The sequence below is a fragment of the Schistocerca cancellata genome, chromosome 5, assembly GCF_023864275.1.
Source record: "Schistocerca cancellata isolate TAMUIC-IGC-003103 chromosome 5, iqSchCanc2.1, whole genome shotgun sequence".
NCBI classification, from domain to species: domain Eukaryota; kingdom Metazoa; phylum Arthropoda; class Insecta; order Orthoptera; family Acrididae; genus Schistocerca; species Schistocerca cancellata.
This window is the reverse complement of record NC_064630.1, coordinates 106,651,019-106,668,493: the sequence shown is the minus strand read 5'-3', so window position 1 is coordinate 106,668,493 and position 17,475 is coordinate 106,651,019.

Sequence of the window (17,475 nt, the reverse complement as noted above, 5' to 3'; positions counted from 1 at the left end):
TGTACAACATGTTGCTCAGTATAGGGAAAGGCAATGGCAAATAAAGAACATTATGAGCAGTTCTGTGCCAAGTGTCATCGCAGCCTTAACTTTGTTATGTATTGTTTCCTGTCTGATCATGCAGAGAGCTAATTCCAAGAGGGAACCAAGGGTAGTCAAAATCCCAGTGGATTGGATATCAAAGGCGTGAGAAGAGTAGTTAAGGGGTTGATCGATCAGTGATCGTCAAGCAATGAATTTCTACATTTTGTTTCATGTCATGGTTTTAAAGGGCACTAGACCACATTTTAGTTTTCTAATAGTAAGGGAAAATGCCATAGGCGAAGACCCACATAAATTAAGAGGTAGTTAAGGATCGACTGAGGAACTTGGATCTTTCCAAAGAGGGGAATAATGTAGCGGCACCACCGGTTACGATAAGGAAAGTTAGTTTTGTGCAATATTCTGAGCACAAAGTACAGCCAGGTGTGGGCCGGACTGCAGTGAGTTACGCGTACCAACAGTTGCGAAGTAGAATAGAGGCCTCAATGCCTTCAAATTGCTGGAAGAGTATACGTAGCGGTTTTGCATGTCGCAAATCACAGGAAGATGGGGCATACTGACCACCCTAGCATGTTATGAGTACATGATGCGAAGCAGCATGTGTGTCATAACAGAGGTGCACACCTGCAAATAAATAGGTGCGAGTTTCTAACGAGATTCATTCAAGTGTGGCAGGTCTCCTGGAGAGTGGGGAGTGTCACATCACAAGCTACGTGCAGCAGCAGATGGGGTGCCTATGTTCCAGTTCAAGGCAGGTAGTTTGCTCGACCCTCTGAGGGTCTATAGCCAGCCAGCAGATGGCTACTCCATGGCGCACTACTGCGGGCAGGTTTCCTGGCTTCCAACAGATGCCAGAGGGATCCTGAGGAGAGGGCCACAGATTTGGACTCCGGATCATGGGTGCTTGTTGTCGCTGTGATCTCTGCCACGCTGACATGAAGCACACAGCTGGCCACCTGTGGTTCACACCAAGCGGCACTGAGTTACCAGGCTTGCAGACTGCTGAGTCGACTGCTGGCATCCTGAGGACGACGCAACTCCACTGGTGTACAAGGCTGACACACGGTGTGTGCACGGGTCGCTGAGGCAGCCGTTCTGCGCCAAGCTGTTTCACAGAGAGCGACGTGGTGTCCTCAGCATTGCAGGACCTGGTGACGCAACTGAGGGAACACGGCACCGTATTTGGAAACAGTAAACCACTTGGAATGCTGAGACGAGTCTTCATGTGGTGTCTTGTACCTCTTCCCACTGCATTTGGTGTTGCTGTTACATTCGGTAGCAGAAGTTTCATGACAGATCCATAAAACGTCAGTTTCCTTTCTCCTGATAATAATGTCCTCCTGAGTAGTCCCCGTCCAGACGTTGGAATCGGGGACAATTTTACCTCCGGAATATTTTACCTAAGAGGACAGCATCATCATTTAACCATACAGTAAAGCTGCATGCCCTCGGGAAAAATTACTGCTGTAGTTTCCCCTTGCTTTCAGCCGTCCACAGTAACAACACAGCAAGGCCATTTTGGTTAATGTTACAAGGCAAGATCAGTCAGTCATCCGGATTGTTGGCCCTATAACTACTGAAAAGGCTGCTGCCTCTCTTGAGGACCTACACGTTTGTGTGGCCTCTCAACAGATACCCATCCATTGTAGTTGCACCTATGGAACTGCTATGTGTACCACTGAGGCAAGCAAGCCTCCTGGTACATTAGTGAGGAATAATATTTTGGTCGAGTAATAAAATGTGTTAACCAACACTAATTCCAACTAAATGCTCAGCACGTTGTAATAAGTGTACAGCGATTACATATATGTAGAGAAAGTTTGTGCAGGGAATAACGCCAAAGAACTGTGAAAAATAAATAGTAAATAATGTTGAGCCCCTACGTAACGTTAATGATAAAGATGAATGAATACTACCTGAGCTGTACTTTGACACAGCACAATTCGGCAGCCCAAAGATCTTGAAAGAAACGAACCTGTCATAATACAGTAAAAGTGTAAAGGTACAGCTGAGAGGTTTTTCATTAATTATTGACAAAAAGCTATATTGTGGAAAGTGTAGTGTTACACAAGCCAAAGGTCTTGCCATAGTGGTAACACCAGGTCCTGTAAGATCCCTGATGTTAAGGGACGTCGCACTTGGCTAGCACTTGGATAGGTCACCGTAAGGGTGTGCTGTTGCCAAGTGGGGTGCACTCAGCCGTTGAGGTGCCAATTGAGGATCTATGTGACTGAGAAGTAGCGGAACAGGTCACGAAAACTGACAACAGCCCAGAAAGCGGTGTGCTCACCACATGCCCGTCCATATCTGCACTCAGAGATGCAACAGAGGATGACAAGGCGGCCGGTCGGGACCTTTTGGGCCTTCAAGCTCTGTTCGGACGGTGGTTGTTTTTGTAGTGATACAAAACCGTTCCGTCAGTGCAAATGGATGAATAGTGAAGGCTTGGGACGCCAAGACCGTAAGCGAATAACTGTCACAGTGAAAATGTATCGCCGGCCGTAGTGACTAAGCGGTTCTAGGCGCTTCCGTCTGTAAGCACGCGACGGCTATGGTCGCAGGTTCGAATCCTGCCTCGGGCATAGATGTGTGTGATGTCTTTAGGTTGATTAGGTGTAAGTAATTCTAAATTCTAGGGGACTGATAACCTCAGATGTTAAGTCCCATAATGCTCACAGCCATTTGAACCATTTTGAAAATGTATCACACCATTTCCGCAACATATTAACTGATGTAAAACTTTGCATCCGACAAAGAGTATCGTGTCGATTGTAATAAAGAATGAGGCACAGCTCCACACAAGCAGAAGACAGAACTGGACATCAATTTCTAGCTAACCACTGCGCCTCCCCATCCCTCTAAATATCCCGCCAGCCCCCCTGTTACAAACAGTACACAAAATGCTCTATGTTAACTTAGTTTCGTACCATTGGTATTTTTAAGTAGCAGATTTCTGTATGTATAAAGGCCTGAAGATGGGCACTACAGGCTCGGAACGCATTGTGTTATGTTAAACTAAATACAAGTAAACATCAGTGGGGTCCAATAAATAACTGTACGTCAATGTTGTTTCAGCTCGTTAAAAGGAAAGGAGTGCCATAAATTATTGTCCTGACGTAAAATGCTAGTGCTAGCGTCCACTTGCTGGGATCTCTGGAATCAGACCTGGCTATTCTGTGCCGACGCGTTTCTTCGGCTCACGGTGGCGTGCAGCTTGGTCAGCCCGCCCGCCTGCCGCCGGCGCCGCGAAATCTGGCGGAATGGTCGCTCACTCCGTGCGAACAATGGACACGGCCATTAGGCGGATTAGCTGGTCCGCAGCACGCCGCGGCCATTCCTCGGCACCGCGAGTTGGGCGTAGTTTCGTTCCGCAGCCAACCGCAGGTCTGCCTGCGCCGGCAGTAAAACCGAGACCACAAAAACTTTACTCAGTCGTTTTCCTTGTCTTGGTGGCCAGCTCTGGTCTATTTAACGTCGGCATCGTCGAACACATATCCGAAGTGGTAAAGTACACCTCCTCCACCACTTCTACAGCACAGCAGGTCTATCACAGGCGTCGAATGCATTATGCATACGACACATACGACTGCAGGGTATTACTAAGTACATACATTGTGTTACATGAGAAGCAATGTTTCAAGTCCTTTAGGATGATCACGTTGTGGGATAAGTGGATCGTTCTCTTATAATATAATGATGAATGTACACTACTGGCCATTAATATTGCTACACCACGACGATGACGTGCTACAGACGCGAAATTTAACAGACTGGAAGAAGACGCTGTGATAAGCAAATGATTAGCTTTTCAGAGCATTCACACAAGCCTGGCGCCGGTGGCGACACCTACAACGTGCTGACATGAGGAAAGTTTCCAACCGATTTCTCATACACAAACAGCAATTGACCGGCGTTGCCTGGTGAAACGTTGTTGTGATGCCTCGTGTTAGGAGGAGAAATGCGTACCATTACGTTTCCGACTTTTATACAGGTCGGATTGTAAGCTTTCGCGATTCCCTTTTATCGTAACGCGACATTGCTGCGTTGGTCGAGATCCAGTGACTGTTAGCAGAACATAGAATCGGTGGGTTCAGGAGGGTAATACGGAAAGCCGTGCTGGATCCCAACGGCCTTGTATCACTAGCAGTCGAGATGACAGGCATCTAATCCGCTTGGCTGTAACGGATCGTGCAGCCACGTCTCGGTTCCTGAGTCAACAGATGGGGACGTTTGCAAGACAACAACCATCTGCACGAACAGTTCGACGACGTTTAAAGCAGCATGGACTATCAACTCGGAGACCGTGGCCGCGGTTACCCTAGACGCTGCATCACAGAAAGGGGCGCCTGCGATGGTGTAATCAACGACGAACCTGGATGCACGAATATCAAAACGTGATTCTATTGGATGAATCCAGGTTCTGTTTACAGCATCATGATGGTCGCATCCGTGTTTGCCGACATCGCGGTGAACGCACATTGGAAGCGTGTATTCGTCATCGCCATACTGGCTTGTCACCTAGCGTGAAGGTATGGGGTGCCATTGGTTACACGTCTCGGTCATCTCTTGTTCACATTGACGGCACTTTCAACAGTGGACGTTACATTTCAGATGTGTTACAACCCATGGCTCTACGCTTCAATCGATCCCTGCGAAACCCTACATTTCAGCAGGATAATGCACGACCGCATGTTGCAGGTGCTGTACGGGCCTTTCTGGATACAGAAAATGTTCCACTGCTGCGCTGGCCAGATCTCTCACCAATTGAAAACGTCTGGTCAATGGTGGCCGAGCAACTGGCTCGTCACAATACGCCAGTCACTACTCTTGATGAACTGTGGTATCGTGTTGAAGCTGCAAGGGCAGCTGTACCTGTACACACCATCCAATCTTTGATTGACTCAATGCCAGGCGTATCAAGGCCGTTATTATGGCCAGAGGTGGTTGTTCTTGGTACTGATTTCTCAGGATCTATGCACCAAAACTGCCTGAAAATGTAGTCACATGTCATATATTTGTCCAATGAACACCCGTTTATCATCTGCATTTCTTCTTGGTGTAGCAATTTTAATGGCCAGTAGTGTAACATCCTGATTGGTAATGTACACAGCTGTCTACGTTCTGCGATCGCCAAGTGGGCTAAAATATCTAAATTTAATTAAATGATGCACTTTATGCTGTAGTCATTGCAAGTAATGTTGTGCTGAACTACTCACATGTTTAGTGCTGTTCCTCAAATAAGTAACCTTATTAACACAGCTAAGCACAAGATGGAATGTACAGGATATATCACAAGGTAAGGAGACGATAGAGAATTTTGCTGCATTCGTCCCAGTGGGTGCACTACGATGAACTTCTCACGTTCCCAGCCATTTTGTGAGTTTCCTTAGCTGCCGTTTGTTTTCGGTGATTTGGCTAACAATAAGTACAGCATTCAGTGTTACGGACATTGTGTTCCTTTTGTTTCACTCTGCTCGCTCCTGGAGGAGACCGTTGAAATGGTCAGTTGAAAGGTAAACTACGTGTATGCAAATCCACGATATTTACTAATGAGGAATAGCGGAAAATGCACTTTGTTTACTGGTTGTGTAATGGAACGTGGCCGCGGCTAAAACAGAATACCGAAAGAGGTTTCCGCAAAGGTACAGTCCAAGGAGACGGGCATTTCAAGCACTTCACCAATCCATGTGGGATACAGCAATCCTGTAACCTACATATCATGTTGGTCCACCAGAGCATGCTCTGAAATGAACAGAGCGTACGGCATTGTGGGCCGGGAGTCCCCCATTCGGAGACGTTCGGCCGCCTAGAGCAAGTAATTATTGCATTCGACGCCACACTGGGCGACTTGCACGCCGGAGATGGGGATGAAATGATGATGAGGACAACACAACACCCAGTCCCTGAGCGGAGAAAATCTCCTGCCCAGCCGGGAATCGAACCCGAGCCCCTTGGCGTGGCATTCCGCCGCGCTGCCCACTCAGCTAACGGGGGCGGACAGAGCATGCTCTAAATCGTAGTGAATAAATTCTTGATATTGTAAAAGATGTTCATCTGTCAGTGCAGGGCGTCTTGACCGACGTGTTAAACTCCCTCACTCATCTGCCTGCCCGTGTCTTCTGAACCCTGTGAAGGAATTAAAGCCACAAGACGACGGAAATCGTCTTGCGTACTGTTAATGGTTATCACAGATTATTCGTCACCAACCAGATTCTGTGAACCATTTCTTATGTTCTGACGAATCAGGGTTCACAAGAGATAGTGTTACGAACAGAGAAGTTACACGTCTATATTGACGGAATCCTCGTGTAACTCGTTCCACAACGTTACAAAAGAGAGTCTATATTAACGTATGAGAAGGTATCCTCGTTGGTACAGCGTATGGGCCAATCATGCTAGAGGACAAAATAGGATAGCAGTTGCTGAAATTACTTCCATAAATTAGTTCCTAATTTTGAACAAATATCGGTATGTGTAAATGATGTTCGGCAGAAAGGAAGGATATTCTAGTGGTATCGATCCCAACAATCGCCCCGTGAGACTTTAAGGAAAACCCTTTGCAGGCTCTTTTGCTGATTTTTGGTACGCTGAAATCTTCAGATACTGAGTGAAGCCATTTTATTTATCCAGCAGTCATATGCTTTCTTTGCAACATCTCTTCACCGAAGCCAAAAGGGGAAATGATATTCGCATTTCTTAGAAGCTGTGCTTGCAACAATTCTGGATGATATGGTCTTACAGACACGACAGCACCTATTGTTTCAGACAGATTGTGCTTCAACACATTTCCGACAATACGTCAATGGCTGGACGGCCGTTTTCCATCTACATGGACTGGAAGGGACGGTCACATTTCTCGGTCAGCATGGTCCGCGATCTGATACCACTGTACTTCTTTCTGGAGTTAACTCAATGACAAAGTTTACAGATAGGAGGTAACAAACAAAGGAAAACTAGTTCGAAAGATTCTTACGGCGTCAATGGTGATACGTCAGCAGTGATTTGATAACTTGCAGCGGGATTAGACAGCGTGCTGAAGCTTGTATTCGTGTGAGAGGGGGACATTTCGAATATCTGCTCCGATGGATCTAAGACAAACCAAGGATCAAGTCGTCTATTAATGCATTTATTAAAAGAATTAGACAAATAAAAAAAAATGAAAACATCAGTAATGCGTTAATGGAGACTGGCATTCAAAGGAATGGTATTAGGAGTTACATACGTATGTAACTCCAAAATGGTGACGAACATAGAAGAAAAACTGTATTAACATCTTTTGCTGCAAATAAGGATTTCTATCATCTCATGAATGATTGACCTTACATATTCAGGAAATCTGGTTCTTTTTTCTTTTTATGATGCAGATGATAGTTCGACAATTTTAAAACAGCCTTTCACTGTTTTTTCTCCTGTGCCAACCTCTCCATTCCTTAGTAGTATTTACATGCGATGTCCTCGATTATTTGTTACACACATTCCAATTTCTCGCTTATTCTACAGCTTTTGCCCTTTGCGCCTCACTCTAGGATCAAGGAAGTTAATCCCTGATGTCTTAAGGCTTGTCTCATTATTCTCACACTTTCTCTAATTAGTCATTTCCTCATATTCTATTTCTTCTCCGATACTGCAGAAGGATCTGCTCACCCTGTCTACAAATCATCTAAATTTCTAGAGTCCTGCTGTAGCACCACATGTCAAACGCTTCGATTTTTTTTCTTTTCTATTTATTCCACAGACCAAGATTAAGTTCCATACGAGGCCTATATTTTAATACTAGTACTGTATTCTTAGTGAGGAACGCTCTCTTTGCTAGCGCTATCATATTTACAAGCTCTTCGCTTCCGCAGAGGTACGCCTCGTGTACTACGCCGTCGACAAATTTGATGGTAAGTTTATTGCTATCCTCATTTCTGCTACTCGTCGACACCGAGCCGTGGTAAAAATTGCTGTTTTGAAGAGCGCGCCGCAGCGCGTAGTGTGAAGCAGTTGCCCTCCGTTTCTGGCGCTGGCGCCGCTAAGGCTGTCGCAGCTTTGGTGTCTCCCTCTGGTGGGAAAGGAGAAAGATTGCCTGTTCACGTGCATTTAAGCCGCGTGATGAACTCGGTAGTTGGTCAATCTGAGTGAGGCTGGGTCAGTCTCGCGTCACCAGTTGCTGGTCTGTCTCTCGTTCGCATTTGTGCGACAGTTAGTGTCTGTTTGTCGTCCGGAGTGCAGGTATGTATTAGGCGCCAGTCTGCTCGATTTTGTTCAGGCAATGGTCATTGGCGGTTGGATCGATCGGTTGGTCGGTCGCGCACTGAGACACAAGATGACTTGACCGTCTTGAGCGTCGGCGCATGTGAGGTCGCCACGTCAGTCCAGTGGGCCGCACCTCAATGAAGGGGATAGTGGCTTCACGGTCGACACGAGAGCAACAGAAGTTAAACCACGCAAACCGATACATCGGGCTGGCCGGGGCGAGCTGTGACGCCGTGAGGCGGGAGATCGGCGCGCGTTCCTGCGTCCGTTGAAGCGGCTGGCAGCGGACGGGTCGGGAGAGCGTTGGGGGTGCTGCGCCAGGTCTTCGCCAGATATCGCAGTTTGATAAAAGTTAAGTGATTGGTGATATGTGATTTCGTTTACTAGTTAAATTCTATTTGTTTTCTTGGTCAGTCTCTCGTCCCCAGCTTGCTCGTCGGTCTCCCGTCCGCATTTGTTAGGCAGTTAGTGTCTGTCTGTCTGTCGTACGTTAATAGCTGCCTCTGTCACGTTTGTCGGATTCGGTGTTAACGAATTTATTGCATAAGGTGTAAAGACCGAATTCCTGAAATATGTTTTTATCTTGCCTATCATCTTGAGAGGTGGTATATGGGCAATGTAGAGCATGTTTGTACATTTTATGTAAGACTACATTTCATGGGTTTTTATTTAAATGGTCATTTTAGTATATAAAGTTGCCACAATTCCACCGAAAGAGTTCTTTTAAAAACAACTTACACTTTCTGTGGCAAATAATTTTTAATGTCAGTGTTTTGTACCATTCCCATCCCTCCTACGGGGTGCATAGTTTATGTGTATGTGTGAGTTGTTAAAAGTTTTAGTTTAAAGTAATCTGGTACGTTGCAGATTTGCACCAGTGTAGTTATTCAGAGGCTGTTGGAGTGGTCGTGACTACGGCCGTGTTAAAAGGGAGCGGCAAGGTTCTCAGCCCGAAAAAAAAAAAATTATTTCTGACTCTGAATAAATAGTACCTTGATATTTACAGGGTGCTTTCTGATTATAATTCTAAATCTGTTTTTTTAAAGGGGGGGGGGGGGGCTTTTAGGAATAAATGACCATTTATTAAAAAGAAATTGATTTGTTTTCATCAGTTACCCACTGGCAACTACTTACACGCTCACATAGTGTGATTAAATGTGTTAATGTTCGTGATGAATCGCTAGTAAATAAAGTAAATTCTTAAGAAAAGGTTTTGAAAGTAAATCCACGGTTCAGTTACTTCTCTGTTTCCTAGTATTACTCTCAGTCCATATCCATATACCATTACATTCAACAGATCACGTAATTCAAAATGAGAGAAAATATCATCAGAAAATCCTGTCATTGATATGATTTAAATCTGAAACACTTATTTTACAATTACATTAATTCACGAGAAAATATACAAATTTGATGAATATGCGCTATATCTACTATATTCTCTGAATGCTGTACGTTACTCTTCATTGTCATTACATTGGGCCTGAACTCCTTTGCACATTTCTGCTAGTTAAGCTTGTTGTCAACTAACGCATAAGACGTGATAAAATATACTTCGAATCTGGCACATCATTCAGCGTACTTGACGGAAATGTAGGCGGAACGTTTCCCAACGTTAACCCAACGACGTTGTCGTTTACGATTCCGTTTGTATACAATAACCGAGATTTGGCAGGACATCAGTGTAAGCGTGTAGCATGGTTATATGATTCACGTTTCTAGCAAAACCAGGCCACTCATGGCGTCGTCATGAGCCGTCATCCATGTAAACTTCTGCTCGAGAAATACTATGCGACACGGACGCAGGCGGGTTGGAGCAGAATTATATTATATGGGACATTCACCTGCACTTTCACGGCATGTGTGGTTGTAACCAAAAGTACCGTGAGAGCTTTGCGTTATACAAACACTTTGCGGGTCATATGTATCCCTTCATTCTTCATGTATTCTCCGACTGCGATGGAATCTTCCTGAAGGATTACTGTCCTTGTCGTACGTCAACCGTAGTGCTAAAGTCATTTCAAGAGCTTGATATAGGGCTCGTATTGGCTTTTTGACCACCAAATTCGTCTTATGTCAATCTGAAGTAAAACATTCCCAACGCCTATTATGCGGCCTCACAAGCTATCTGTGCCCAGACATCTGGTGTGACATACCTCGTGTGTCCTACTGCGGACTTGTCAAATTTATACTAAAGTACCCTCGCACTGACGAATGACCGATGATATTTTAAAAGCATAATTTTAATAAAAAGAAACTTTAATTTCCTTAGCTGAACACCGACACAACTAGATACAACAGAAAAGTCTCGTGCTGGCTGCGGTGTGAAGACTTGAGACTTTTCTGAGCTGGTGTTGCCGGCGTGTGACGGCTAACGTGCTGCTGGTGTAGACCAGGACGAATGTCCGCATCTCGTGGTCTAGTGTCTAGCGTTGCTCCCTTCGGATCACGGGATCCCCGTTCGATTCCCGAGCGGGTTGGGGATTTTCTCGGCCCGTGTTTGTGTTAGCCACATCATTTCGTCATCATTAGTGAACGTGGCGTGATTGGACTGTGTAAAGATTGGATTTCGTACGGGCGCTCACAGCAGCGCAGTTGAGCACCCCACAAACCAAACATCATCACCAGTGGGCCCTGCTCACTCCGAACTATGTGTTTCCTTGAACTTGTCTATCTATCTGTGTTTGGTATCCCGCTGTTGTTGCGGTTATGCCATGGTTCTTCCCCCTTCTACGTGTGGTAGCAGCGATGTGTGTCAATATTTGCGCCGTGTACCATCTTTGGTCTTGTGCATATAGTTTCCGGCTAGGGAGTGTGCAGGCAGTCGGTCGGTTGGTGCGGACCAGGGAGGATATCTCCATGCAGCGCAGTGGGCTGCGTCCGCTGGCGGTCCCTGCGCAGTGTCGGAGCGTGTGTGGACCTGTCCGATCGCTACGACCTTCGTGACTCAACGACCCAGGACGTCAAAGTTGAGTGGTGTCTTAAGTACCCAAGTCACGTCCGTTCATGTTACGTCGTTCGTTTCAGTGGTTCGCGGTTGGGGAGCTTTTCCTGTGAGCAAAAATGGTTCAAATGGCTCTGAGCACTATAGGACTTAACGTCTGAGGTCATCAGTCCCCTCTAACCTAGAACTAATTAAACCTAAGTAACCTAAGAATATCACACACATCTGCCCGAGGCAGGATTCGAACCTGCGACCGCAGCGGTCGCGCGGGTCCAGACAGTAGCGCCTAGAACCGCTCGGCCGCCCAGGCCGGTTCCTGTGAGCAACACCGAGTGTTTGTAGTGGGGAAATCGAGCCGCCGTGCCGTGGAATTAACTATGTTGGTTCACTACAATTCAGGTGCACCAGGGGAATTTTCTGCCTTGTGGCCGTTAGGGTTCTGGTTACGTGCCCTGGACGCTAACGTAATTTCAGGCAGTATCCTTTCCTCGCCTGTTGCCGCTGTCCAACTTGGTGTGTAGTTTTGACAGCTTACAACATGTTTCATTGTGGATAATCACGACTGTAACAGTTTGGTCTTTGAGTTTACATGTACCGATTGATGACTAGCAAGTCGTTTGGCCGGTCGGTCCGTGACTGTCTTTTGGTAGGGTTACCGACGGATCAAGTGTAGTTGCGCTCACCACCTGCCTCACCTAAGTGAACGTTAATGTTTCGAGGGCAGGCCCAAACCCCCCCGCCCCCCTGGAGTCGTCAATGCCGCTGTCTATACTGTCCTTTTTCTTGGGTGTTTAATGGTCTGTTGGTAACCTATTATAGCCAATGCTTTAAAGGAAAAAAATTATTGTGTTTTATGTGAATCAAGGGCTTTCAGGCCGTATAAGAAAGTATGAATTCTGGCAAGAGGCTATTTTGCTGAATGTTACTGTTTTTGTGCTATCTTTTCGTTTAGGGCGCTGTCAGCCACTTAAAACTTAAAGGTTTAAGGTATTTTAAATTTTTGGAAAATCAAGTGTGGGCCTTGAGCCGCTTAAAACCTTCTTCTTAAATTTAGTCATTGTCGTTGCGTTTCCCATTTATTTAGTGTTCTTTTGGCCACTTAAAACTTAAAAGTCTTAGGCTATTTTCTGAATTTTTGGAAAATCAGCTGTGGGCCTTCAGCCGCTTAAAGCCTCATTCGTAAAATATCCCCTTAAGCGAAAACATTGCAACCTTCTGCCTTAAAAGATTATAGTAATATATTCTCAAATTTTGAAATCTGATTGTGGTCTTCAGCCTTGGTATTGCACTTTGTTTATGTTTGCTCTATCCACTTTTACCTTGAGGCTTTCAGCCCAGGTGTGATATATACATACATATTTTAATTATTTTATTTGCAATTTTAACTGCTTGTCTTCAGCCACTTGAAATTTATCTTATTGATTTTTAAGATTTCTTGTTTGGAGGCCTTCAGACGTGAAAGGATTTAATTTTGGAACTAGTTGTTGTAAAGGTTCGGCTATGTACCGTTTTGGTTTAAATTCGTTATGAAATTACAATAAACTATAATGTTGAAGTGAAACTGACCGCCACCTTATTTGACCCTTTCCACAACCCTAATCACCTGTTCTGCCCTGCAGATTTAGCGGGCGTATCAACCAGGACGAACGGGGCCGCATCTGTCGGCGTGCAGCGCTGAGACGGAAGTGCTGGCAGTGTCAACGGGTAGCGCTACGTCAGACGGAACTGCTGGTACTGCTGACTTTTGGCGAAGGGGGAACTGACTTCGCACCGACCCACAGTTTCCTAAATATTAGGCAGTGGACGGATATCTGTTTGCTGCTGCGAGAGATTGTGACCTAGAGCGGCATATAGTTTCCTGAAGGTCGCAGGTTCGAATCCTGCCTCGGGCATGGGTGTGTGTGATGTCCTTAGGTTAGTTAGGTTTAGGTAGTTCTGACTTATGACCTAAGATGTTGAGTACCATAGTGCTCAGAGCCATTTGAATCAAGTTTCCTGAAGACAGCGCTCTCTGTCAGGGTAGGCACGCTGCCCATCGGTGACGTTGGCGTCCCCAGATGATGCGGAGGCGATAAACAGCCCAGGCCATACTAACAAGTTCTCGGCATTGATGGAAGCCGTTTACTCACGTCCCCCTAGCGGGACGATTGCCTGCACAGAGTGCCTGATGTGCCGTGGAAATTACTACAAGGCGAATACCAAATATAACAGCAGAAGAGCTGCTTTTTGCGTTCGAAAGATGTATCAATTCGCTGTTAAGTTGGTTATCATGTTTCCCACTGTTTATATAAACTGAGGAACCAAAACATTATTTGACAGCGACTTCTAATAGCATGAAATCCATACATAAAAATAGAAAAATGTGACCATTTTCCGGACTTTGTCATTGCATGAGAAAAGTGATGAAAAGTGTCCGGACACCCACAAAAACATTCGTTTTTCAAATTAGATGCACTGTGCTGCCACCTACTGCCAGGTACTCCATATCAGGGACCTCATTAGTCATTGGACATCGTAAGAGAGCAGAATGGGGCGCTCCGCGGAACCCACGGTCTTCAAACGTGGTCATGTATTTGGGTGTCACTTGTGTCATACGTCAGTGCGCTAGATTTCCACACTCCGAAACATCCCTAGGTCCACTTATTCCGATGTGGTAGTGAAGTGGAAACGTGAACGGACACGTACAGCACAAAATCGTACAGGACGACTGCCTCTGTTGACAGACAGAGACCGTCGACTGTTGAAAGGATCGTAATGTGTAATAGGCAGACATCTAACCAGACCATCACACAGGAATTCCAAACGGCATCAGGATCCACTGCAAGTACTATGACAGTTATGTGGGAGGTGAGAAAAATTTGATTTCATGGTCGAGCGGCTGCCTGATGAGCCACACATCACTCCGGTAAATACCAAATGACGCCTCACTTGGTGTAATAAGCCTAAACATTGGATGATTGATCAGCGGAGAAACGCTGTGTGGAGTGACGAATCACGCTACACAATGTGGCGGATCGATTGCACGTTGTGGGTATTGCGAATGCCCGGTGAACGTCATCTGCCAGCGTGTGCAGTGCAACAGTAAAATTCAGTGGCGGTGGTGTTATGATGTGGTCGTGGTTCCCATAGAGGCACCCCCTGTTGTTGTGCGTGGCAATATCACATCACAGGCCTACATTGATGTTTCAAGCACCTTCTAGCTTCCCACTGTTGAAGAGCAATTCGGGGATGGCGATGGCATCTTTCAACAAGATTTAGCATCTGCCCATAATGCACGGCCTGTGGCGGAGTAGTTACACGACAATTACGTCCCTATAATGGACTGGCCTGCACAGATTCCTGACCTGAATCCTACAGAACATGTTTGGGATGTTTTGGAACGCCGACGTCGTGCCAGGCCTCACCGACCGACATCTGTATATCTCCTCAGTGCAGCACTCCGAGAAGAATTTTCTGCCTTCCCCAAGAAACCTTGCAGCACCTAATTGAACGTATACCTGCGAGAGTGGAAGCTGTCATCAAGGCTAAGGGTGGGTGAACACCATACTGATTCCAGCATTACCGATGGAGGATGCCACGAAGTTGTCATTTTCAGTCAGTTGTCCGGATAATTTTGATCACATTTTATATAACATCACAAGATGTTGCTTTCCCTGCAGATATGAGTGGAATGTAGAGGGTTATTCTAAATCATGGACCCATTTTTAAAAATTCGTATGTATTCAAGTACAAATCCAAAATGAACAAGCTTCATACCAACGAAAATGGGAAGTTTCAGTGATTTTGGCGAACAGCGGCCGTAGAATTCGCGCGGCAAATAGGGCCGTCATTCCGTTTCACCGTGAGTAGTTAGTAAGAAGGCGACTGCGGAGCACAAGGTTTTCTGCGTTCTTGAGTTCGCGAAACATGAGTCGCAAATTGCAGTGCAGCGGGCGTTTCGTACCAAATTCGGTATTCAACCACCAACTCGCACAAGCATTAGCCGTTGGCTTAAGAAGTTTAAACAGACTGTGAGTGTGTGGAAAGCAAAAAGCACAGGCCAACCACTTGTGTCAGAGGATGATGTCCGACGCATTCAAAAAAGTTTTGTGTGCAGTCCCAGTAAGCCTATCAACAGAGCAAGTCGAGAACTTAAAAGACCCCAACCAACTGTATGGAAAGTTCGGAAACGGTATTTTCTGTACAAGCCGTACCGATTACAACTTGTGCAGCCTATCATCCCCAATGACAAAGAGAAGCGTATCGCGTTTTGTCGTTATGTGCTAGCAAAGATGGAAGATGACGCATCTCTACAGCACTTTTAGCCATGAAGCGACGTTCCACCTTAGTGGAAAAATCAACAGATAAAATGTTCACAAATGAGGTTTGGAAAATCTACGTGCATAATTGTAACACGAAAGAGACTCACCGAAGATCAACGTGTTCTGTGCTGTATCCCGTACAAAGGCTCATGGAGTATTTTTCTTTGCGGAAATTACTGTAACGGGAATCACGTACCTGGACATGTTGGAACATCGGCTGTTACCTCAAGTTATGGAAGATTCCCAGGACTTCATTTTCCAACAGCATGGAGCTCCGAGCCATTCGCACCGTCATGTACGAGGCTTTTTGAATGACTCGCTTCCTCAGCGCTGAACCGTTCGCTGAGGACTCGAGGACCTGGCTCTGCACATCTGGCCACCGAGATCCCCTGATGTTACACCCTGCGACTATTTCTTATGGCAGGGGCGGGCAAACGTTGCACGCGGCTCGTGAGCGCACAGCGCTGCACGTGTGCTGCTCGCGTGCAATCGTCGACTGGGGCAGTGGCGACAGCCGGCAGGTTGCGGCAGTGTAGTGCCAGGCTAAGCTGCGGACGTTGATGCGTAGCGACCACTACGTAGTCAACGTTGTCTTTCAAGAACTGGAAAATGCAGAGTGAAACAAGGAAACGGAGAAGTGGAGATTTGCCATCTTTTAAAAAGTAATGGGAGAATCATTTTTTCTTTGTGCAAAAACGTGAAAATTCGAAATGTTTAATATGTGGCAGTATTCTCGCTGGTCAGCGGAAGTTTAGTATTGAAGGCCATTATAACAAATTTCACAAGGACGAGTACAATTTATTGTCGGATTCTGAGCGGATGGGGAAATTGACTGAGCTTAAGAAGAACGATCTGACGATACTAGATGAATCTGTCGTAGTTGCTGTGATCACGAGAGATCTGCGACTTCCTTTCGTCATGTCTCTCATGTAACTGATTTAACATTTTATGGAGCACCGTTTTCAATTTTTCAGGACGACAACAATAATAGCCCAGCGGTACGAGCTTAATATAGCGAGAGCTGGAAAACCATTTGCTGAATTAGTAAGTGTCGGTTAAGAGCAAACATCAGTGATGAAAATTTAAGTAACTGCTTGCGTTTGTCTGTATGTAGAAATTTTGTTCCACTCCACCTGTGATAATCAAATAAAACGTATCGTAGGTAATAGGTACTCTTTCAAAACACGACATCTTTCAAGCACTCCTACTTACCTTATTTTGTTCCACCCCACCTGTGATAATTAAATACAACGTATCTTAGGTAATAGGTACTCTTTCAAAACACGACGTCTTTCAAGCACTACTACTACTAATCTATTCCTACATTCAATAAAGCAAGCTAGGAAACAAAACGCATTGCAGAGGAAGGAGCGGACAGAAGGTATGGTGTGGAGGGGAGATAAGCGGGTGACCAGCTTGCCCCTGTGTGCACGCAGAACACCTGTTAACTGCACGCGTGCAAGTGCACCGCACACGTGCAGGATTCCTGCCCGCCCCTGTCTTATGGGGTAATGTGAACTACGCCTTTTACGCCTCACCTCTGTCAACCAATGTGAAAGAACTGTGGGACCGGATCAGTGTTGCCGTGGATTCAGTAACAGCAGATACGCTTTCGCGTGTGTGCGAAGAATTTGGCTACCGCGTCTATGTTTAATGTGCAACAGACGGTGGCCACATTGAACATTTATAACATTTATCAAATGTCTGATTATTAAAACTCTTTAATTACAAATTATTACAAATTATTAAATTTATAGAACTGATATAAAACATTATGAAAAAGCTTTGAAACTTCCTCTTTTCATTGGTAGAAAGCTTGTTCATTTTGCACTTTTACTTGAATAAATATGAAATTTAGAAAATGGGTCCTTCATTTAGCACAAACCTGTTATGATGGTACATGATTACAACTATTTACTGTGATATAAGTAACAGAGGTACCTGGATAAT